This window comes from Bufo gargarizans, chromosome 2 (assembly GCF_014858855.1).
Source record: "Bufo gargarizans isolate SCDJY-AF-19 chromosome 2, ASM1485885v1, whole genome shotgun sequence".
Classification (NCBI taxonomy): Eukaryota; Metazoa; Chordata; class Amphibia; order Anura; family Bufonidae; genus Bufo; species Bufo gargarizans.
Genome location: NC_058081.1, coordinates 540,850,986 through 540,859,825, shown reverse-complemented (window position 1 = coordinate 540,859,825; position 8,840 = coordinate 540,850,986).

The following is an 8,840-nucleotide window of genomic DNA, read 5'->3' as shown; positions in this document are numbered from 1 at the left end:
GTCCAGTATTCAATCAGTCTAAAACAGCTTTTTTAGTTAGAGTAAGTGTGTATCGGTGAATATAGAAAATCTTGTAATATCTTATCAGAGAAAGATGCTTTCTTGTCCTCTTATGATTCTCCTCTCCTACTCCCCCTTCCTCTCAGTTCAATGTTCAGCATGTCTTCGGTGAAGAGGGACTGCCTGCTCACTGAAGGATCAGATTACATAGAATTCTATAGAGGGGAGAGGAGGAGAAGGGAGGGGCTGCTGCCTACAAACACAGAGACAGACTGCTGCTTGATAGTAATTGATTTACTGTGTTAATTACCTGTTGCATTTACACTGTGCAATGTTTCCACTATAGCTGCTGCTTCAGATGGTGTTCTGCAGAGCATTATGGAGCAGGATCCCCTGTATCTCCATGTGTATTGTATAGAAACATGATGCCAACTACTCTCCACCCACCAGTATAGAAAAAAAATAAAAATACGGACAATACAGAGGGAATAAACTGCTAAAAATGCCAGATACGAGTCATATAATGGCCAGAAATAGTGCTATTCCCCATGTACATACACAGCAGCTTAGTCTGGAAAATTATATGGAACGGAACTTTAAATAAGGAATGTTAGAAAATCTGGTAATTATCCCTTCAGTTATTTTCCGTAGTATAACAGGAAAGTCACTGAAAAAGAACGACGTGTGCTGTCCACAGCGAGATAAACATCACCACATGTATAATATGTTAGTCATTTTCAGTTTTCTTTTACCACCACTTTAAAGGCTGCGCCCATATTGGCACATATTTTTATTGCTCCAAAAGCAAGTCTATGCAGACCAATGTGTCTACATGGCAACAGAGTACACACAGTTCCTGTGTAGTCAGATCTTACAGTAATACTTCCATCTATCAGCTACTTTTTTCTAACCTTTTGAAAGAAGTAGATGATGGAATTATGACTGTAGGATCAGATAACATATGGTTTGTAGTCTGTAACCATGGAAATAAGAGTTCTACATAGGAGCTGTAGACACAAGAAGATAGTCTTGAATAAAATATCCTATTTGTAAAGTTTATTTTTTCCTTATGTTAGATGTGTTGGATAAATAAAACATTGGGTGAAAGGGAACATACAGTGCATTAAGTAAAGTAAAATGCTCTAATTCCTTCCCGCTCCATTCCTTAAATATACTGTATGGCAAGCTGAACATTATTAACGCACCATGCCGTACATTTACGGTATGAATCTCCAGTCAGTGCTTCAGGAACATCAGTAATATACAGCTGATACCCCGCTGCAAAGGCTGAAATTGGTGCTAGCACTAATCCTGGCAGTTAAACCCCTTAGATGCCGCAGTCTGTAGTAACTGCTGCATTTAAGGAGTTGACAGAGGGAGCGATATCTCTTTTTCTCCCCTTGGTCCCCATCAACGTGATTGCAGGGTCCCAGTGGTTGTCATGGTAGGCGGAGGCGTTACAAAGCCCTCTGGCCCTGCCTTATACTGTACGTAAGCCTTCTAGAACCAGAGTCTGATCAAGCCAAGTGCAATTGTAACACTGACCGTAAATAGATGAAAATTGTAGTGTATTGTACCAGCGATCAGATTGTTGTACGTTTACGAAAAACAAATAAAATATAATCTATAAAATCAAGTTAAAAAAAATGAAAAAATTGATATTGCTGCATCCGTAACAACTTGATCTATAAAAGGATCCTATGACTTATCCCGTGCAGTAAATTGTGTAAAAATATATTTCTAAAAACTGCTGAATCAGGGTAACAAATGTAGGTTATTAGTTCCATTTTATCACCTACGGTGTTCCAAAAATTGGGATCAAATTGAAAATCTGCACCAAAAGAAAAAGACATTTTTACATTTCACCTCCATTTTGCATTTATACCTGTGAAACACCTAAAGGGTTAACAAATTTCCTAAATTCCATTTTGAATACTTTGAGGGGTTCAGTTTTTAAAATGGAGTGATATATTGGACGTTCTCCTATATAGGCCTCTTAAAGCCACTTTAGAACTAAATTAGTACCTAAAAAAATTAGGATTTGGACATTTTCCTAAACATTTATAAAATTGCTGCTAAATTTATAAGCCCTCTAACACCCCAAAACATTTTTTTTAAATGATGCCAATAATGTAAAAACACATGGAAAATGTAAAAAATGAACTCTGTGTGGTATGACTGTGTCTTAAAAAGCATACATTTTGAATTGCTAATTTTTTCTAACTTTTGTTACATTTCAGACTTTTTTCAGACAAAAACACAACAAACCCCACAACTAACATAAAGTACTGTATGTCAGAATCACATGGATATGTAGAAGCGTCAGATTGAAAAATGGGGCTACGTGTATAGGACCAATAATATGCTGCGTCCTTAACTGGTTAAACAGGTAGTCCCATCAGGAACATTTTTGGCTCATCCACCAGATATGCAATAAATATCCGATACAAACAGCAGAAAGCAGCTCAGAGTTCTCTCCGTGGATCCTGCTTGGTGAATGGTGTCAATAAAATGTAAAGAAAAAGCACAGAATCCCACTATGACCGTCATCAGTCAACTATGACTTGTGTGGAAATAGTTCCAGTATACATAAAATACCAATCTATAGGGCCACTGCCACTGAAAGTTAGGGGTTAATTTGTGTACTGAAGATGTCACAAAAAAATACCATGCGAATGCTGATCATTGAAATAAATAGTGCCAATGACGGCATTCCCCGACTGGCTACAATATATTATACACTAGTCTATTGATTAAATGTGCCTGCAAATAGGCTACCGTAGCGGCTATAATTGGCCACTATATCGGTAACCTATGCCGTATATAGTGATCAGTTTTATTATTATTATTACCACTCAATAGTGGAAAATTGTAATGTCACTTGGCAAGGTCAGTATGTGCAGAGGTTAATTTATGGACTGTAGATGTCAGCAATTCAACAATGCAGGTATTAGTAATTCAAATAAACGGCGTCAATAATGGCATCCCCCACTAGTGACAAGATCCTATACACTAGTCTACTGATTAAATGTACATCCACAGACTAGGATATCTGCTGTGTCACAGGGACCTATGTCATGTATAGTGTTCAGTGAGTGGTCAGAAATCTTAATAGCTCAGCTGCAGTACTTTGGGCATCTCACAGTGCCGCCCTGTATATACTAATTTTGCCAAGTGGCATTATAATATTCCACTACTGAATGTTAAATATACGGTAATAAATCTGATCACTATATGTGGCATAGGTCACTGTGATACAGTGGCAATTACAGTGGAATCATCATATATTCCTATGGATTTTCTGCATGCCAGACATTTTTAATCAGTCTTTTTTTGAGAGGGTATTTATTTATTTATTTAAATTAGATATACTAATACAGATAATTTTTATGCCGTCATATATTTACGGGTTTGGTAAAAAAAAAAATAATGGAAAAAGTCATATGTACCCCAAAATGGTACAAATAGGAACTACAGCCCATCCCACAAAAAACAACAACCCCCACCCCCCACAACTACATTTACAGAAAAAAAAAAAAGTTATGAGTCTTAGGCTACATTCACACTAGTGTTTTTGCTGGATCCGGCAGGGCTCAGCAAAAACGCTTCCGTTACTCATAATTTAACCATCTGTATCTGGATCCGATTGTATTATCTTTAACATAGCCAACATGGATCCGTCATGAACTCCATTGAAAGTCAAAGGGGGACAGATCAGTTTTCTATTGTGTCAGATAGTGTCAGAGTTAAATGGATCCGTCCCCATTGACTTGCATTGTGGGTCATGACAAATCCATTTTGCTCCGCATTCCATGATGGAAAGAAAAACGCAGTATGCTGCGGTTTGCTCTCCGGTATGGGAAAGCAACCAAATGGAATGGAATGCATTTTGGAGCATTCCGTTAAGTTCAGTTACGTTTTGTCCCCATTGACAATGAATGGGGACAAAACAGAAGCTATGACGGATCTCAATACCAGAAAATAGAAACGCTAGTGTGAAAGTAGCCTTACATGTGGCACTGCAAATAAAAATAAAAAGTGCTTTTCAGATGAAAATGTGGCAAAGCATGAAATAAACCTATACACAAATATATAACTCTGGTTATCAGCCCGCAGAATAAAGTTATCATATCATATATACCACATGGGGAACTCCATAAAAATAAAGAACACTGACAAAATTGCAGAAATTTTACCACCTCACCTCCCAAAAAATGGTTCTAAGATATGTGGAAATAATTACGATATTTTCCATTGGGTTGATGTTATGCAGTTTCATTCAGTCTGCTGCAGTAAATAATTTCACAAAATGACTACCATCCCATGATGTGCCATACATTTCCGTTTGGTGAGGGTCTGACCACAGGAGCCACCATACAGGGAGTACAGAATTATTAGGCAAGTTTTATTTTTTAGGATTAATTTTATTATTGAACAACAACCATGTTCTCAATGAACCCAAAAAACTCATTAATATCAAAGCTGAATATTTTTGGAAGTAGTTTTTAGTTTGTTTTTAGTTTTAGCTATTTTAGGGGGATATCTGTGTGTGCAGGTGACTATTACTGTGCATAATTATTAGGCAACTTAACAAAAAACAAATATATACCCATTTCAATTATTTATTTTTACCAGTGAAACCAATATAACATCTCAACATTCACAAATATACATTTCTGACATTCAAAAACAAAACAAAAACAAATCAGTGACCAATATAGCCACCTTTCTTTGCAAGGACACTCAAAAGCCTGCCATCCATGGATTCTGTCAGTGTTTTGATCTGTTCACCATCAACATTGTGTGCAGCAGCAACCACAGCCTCCCAGACACTGTTCAGAGAGGTGTACTGTTTTCCCTCCTTGTAAATCTCACATTTGATGATGGACCACAGGTTCTCAATGGGGTTCAGATCAGGTGAACAAGGAGGCCATGTCATTAGATTTTCTTCTTTTATACCCTTTCTTGCCAGCCATGTTGTGGAGTACTTGGACGCGTGTGATGGAGCATTGTCCTGCATGAAAATCATGTTTTTCTTACCTTGCAGACTTCTTCCTGTACCACTGCTTGAAGAAGGTCTCTTCCAGAAACTGGCAGTAGGACTGGGAGTTGAGCTTGACTCCATCCTCAACCCGAAAAGGCCCCACAAGCTCATTTTTGATGATACCAGCCCAAACCAGTACTCCACCTCCACCTTGCTGGCGTCTGAGTCGGACTGGAGCTCTCTGCCCTTTACCAATCCAGCCATCTGGCCCATCAAGACTCACTCTCATTTCATCAGTCCATTAAACCTTAGAAAAATCAGTCTTGAGATATTTCTTGGCCCAGTCTTGACGTTTCAGCTTGTGTGTCTTGTTCAGTGGTGGTCGTGTTTCAGCCTTTCTTACCTTGGCCATGTCTCTGAGTATTGCACACCTTGTGCTTTTGGGCACTCCAGTGATGTTGCAGCTCTGAAATATGGCCAAACTGGTGGCAAGTGGCATCTTGGCAGCTGCACGCTTGACTTTTCTCAGTTCATGGGCAGTTATTTTGCGCCTTGGTTTTTCCACACGCTTCTTGCGACCCTGTTGACTATTTTGAATGAAACGCTTGATTGTTCGATGATCACGCTTCAGAAGCTTTGCAATTTTAAGAGTGCTGCATCCCTCTGCAAGATATCTCACTATTTTTGACTTTTCTGAGCCTGTCAAGTCCTTCTTTTGACCCATTTTGCCAAAGGAAAGGAAGTTGCCTAATAATTATGCACACCTGATATAGGGTGTTGATGTCATTAGACCACACCCCTTCTCATTACAGAGATGCACATCACCTAATATGCTTAATTGGTAGTAGGCTTTCAAGCCTATACAGCTTGGAGTAAGACAACATGCATAAAGAGGATGATGTGGTCAAAATACTAATTTGCCTAATAATTCTGCACGTAGTGTAGATGAATGAGAATGCACCCCATTCCAGTGTCTAGGTGTGCACAGTCACTTCCTTTTGTTGCTGTTAGTAGCACTTAGAGATATGCTTTATATCAGCCACATGGACCATACTGTAGGTACCTGTAGACTGGAGATAACTTCTACGCATAAGGAAATAACTTCAGCATTCCACAGTTGATACAGATCCGTGTTATATTTATTGTAATACTTCAAGGCAAAATAACCTATGAGTTTGGTCAAAATGAGACCTTTCTCAAAGACTAGAAAATTGACAAAATTTGAAATCTGTATGTATAAGAAAATGTTTAAAGTAGTATAAACTAAATCCAGTCCTGTTATAAAGGTAATGGTGGGTAAAACAGTAACAACAAGCCTGCAAGCCATTTCTAAACTGATGGTAGAAAGTAATATTATAGTAATTCTTAGAGATGAGCAAATCGAAGTTGACGAAGTGGAACTCGATTAGAATTTCAGGAAAAATTGTATTTGCACCAAAGCTAAATTTCCTCTGCACATGTTAGGACATGGAGCAGAGAACTCTGGGAATGAGGTATCACTCAGCCATCAGCAGCAGCCAGCCAGCCCTATTAATAGCCTAAGCCATCTTGGATTCTGCCATTTTCCAGTGTACTTAGTGCAGGGAGAAACGTGACAGGTGCTATGGACAGTGCTAGGAAAGACTTTATTGTGCTAAAAAAAAAGATGTATAAGTTCAGGGAAAGATAATTTATAGTGTAGGGAAAGGATAGGGAGGCAATATCTACACTATAAAAGGAGAACAGGGTCTAATAGGGGAGTGTACAGCCTGGGTAATAGGAGCGATTCTATTACACCTTGCTGCACTAATTGGGAATCCAAATTGCGCTATATGATAGCTCAGTAATTCCAGCAAACCTTGTTTGTTATTGGGGTGCAAGTGCTGTGTTATACACCCCATAAATGGCTGTATTAATAGGAAGTATACATACATCTTATTAGCCGTTCTGCGGTGATTTTTGATAGTTATAATTTTTTTGGGGGGGTGTATTAATAGGAAAAAGAATATGTGAAGTTACATTGTACTACAGCCATTTATGGGGAGTATTAATAGGAAAGATACGTACGTCCTATTAGCCGTTCTGGGTGAATCTTTTTTGGGGAATATACAGTATGTCAGACATACAAGTGACAGGCCTCTGTAATTTTCTGTTCCCTCAGCGCGAGAAGTATTATATGCAGTAGGCTTAGCTCCACTTTTCAGTGAGGACGAGCTACTAGAGAACAGTCAGCAGCTACTGCCCAGCCAAGATCTGGAGGAGAAATCTGCAAGTAGTGATGATGAGAGTGGCGTGGGAGCAGGTTTTTCAAGCGGTCAGGCTCCTGGCCCTGAAACCGTTGAGGGGGACATCTGTGACGTGCAGACAGTAGCGGATGATGATGATGTAGCTGATCACACTTGGGAGCCAGGTAAAGAAGAGGCTTTATCATCATCAGAAGAGGGTGGCAGCTTACACATGAGGCAGCAGCTGAGCCAGCGGGGTGGTAGTGTGGCCATAAGTCAGCAGGGTGGCAGCAGTGGGAGGTGGGGAGCCAAATGTGCCCGGGGTAGACCACCCGCTTTGCATGAGCCTACCTGCCTGGAAAGTAGAGGTGCAGGGGTTCACAGAGGCAAGTGTTGGTCCAGCCTGCCTCAGCAAATGCTGCAACACCCAGTGGCACGCACCCGATTTAATGCAGTCAAGGCTCCACCACCTCAGCCAAATGGAGCTGTCTGTCCTTCCCATCATCTACTGGTCTTGATGCTCCTCGTCAGTCATTTCATCAGAAAGCGATTGCCAAGAGACAACAGTATGTGTGCACTCATCCAACGGTGCAGAAGCTGAACGTGCTCCTGGCCAAGTTCGTGGTGCTGCAGTTCCCCACTTTCCAAGTGGTGGACTCTGCACCTTTCAGAGAACTGATGGCTTGTGCCAAGCTGAGGTGGAGAGTCCCAAGCCGTCATTTCTTTGCCAAAAAGGCAGTACCAGCCCTACAGACATATGTACAACAGAATGTGAGCCAGTCCTTGAGCCTGTCTGTGTCTGCCAAAGTGCATTGCAGCGCCGACGCGTGGAGCTATAACTACAGTCAAGGACAATATTTGGCCTTTACGGCCCACTAGGTAAATGTGGTTCCTGCCCAGCAACTTTGCCAGGTGACGCCGCTTCTGCCTCCATGTTCTCACTCCATTGGTCCTGCGACAATGTCCGCCTCTGCCTCCTCATCCTCCACTGTGTCTCAGCCTCCACTGCAGGAACGCTTCACAGTGCTCCTCCAGCATACCACATGTGCAGGGCATGGCGGTGTAACGCTGTTCTGCACCTAGTTTGACTGGGTAAACTGAGTCATACAGGGGAAGAACTGCTCCATGTTCTTCATCAAGAAATCGAATCCTGGCTTTCTCCTCGACAATTCAAAATCAGAACCATGGTGACAACGGGAAGAACATGGTGTCGGCACTGCGTCAAGGAGGGCTGAGCCATGCTCCCTGCATGGCGCATGTGTTCAATCTGGTTGTAAAGCGGTTGCTGAAGTCTTAAACCCATCTGCAAGACATCCTGAAAATGGCCAGGAAACTGCATGCACTTCAGCCACTTGTGCACCACAAAGCACACCCTCCTTGAGCTGCAGCAGTAGAATGGAGTCCCCCAACATAGGCTGATATGCGACATTTCCACCTGTTGGAATTCCACCCTCCATATGTTGGACCGAATATATGAACAGAGAAAGACCATAAACAATTTCTTAATGATACAGATGGACAGAGGTACTCCTCTGTGTAACTTCGATGTTAGCCAGTGGCAGCTCATGCGTGACACCTGCCGTTTGCTCGGGATCTTTGAGGAGGCCACTTTATTTGTCAGTCACCAGGACTACGGGATGAACAACGTCATT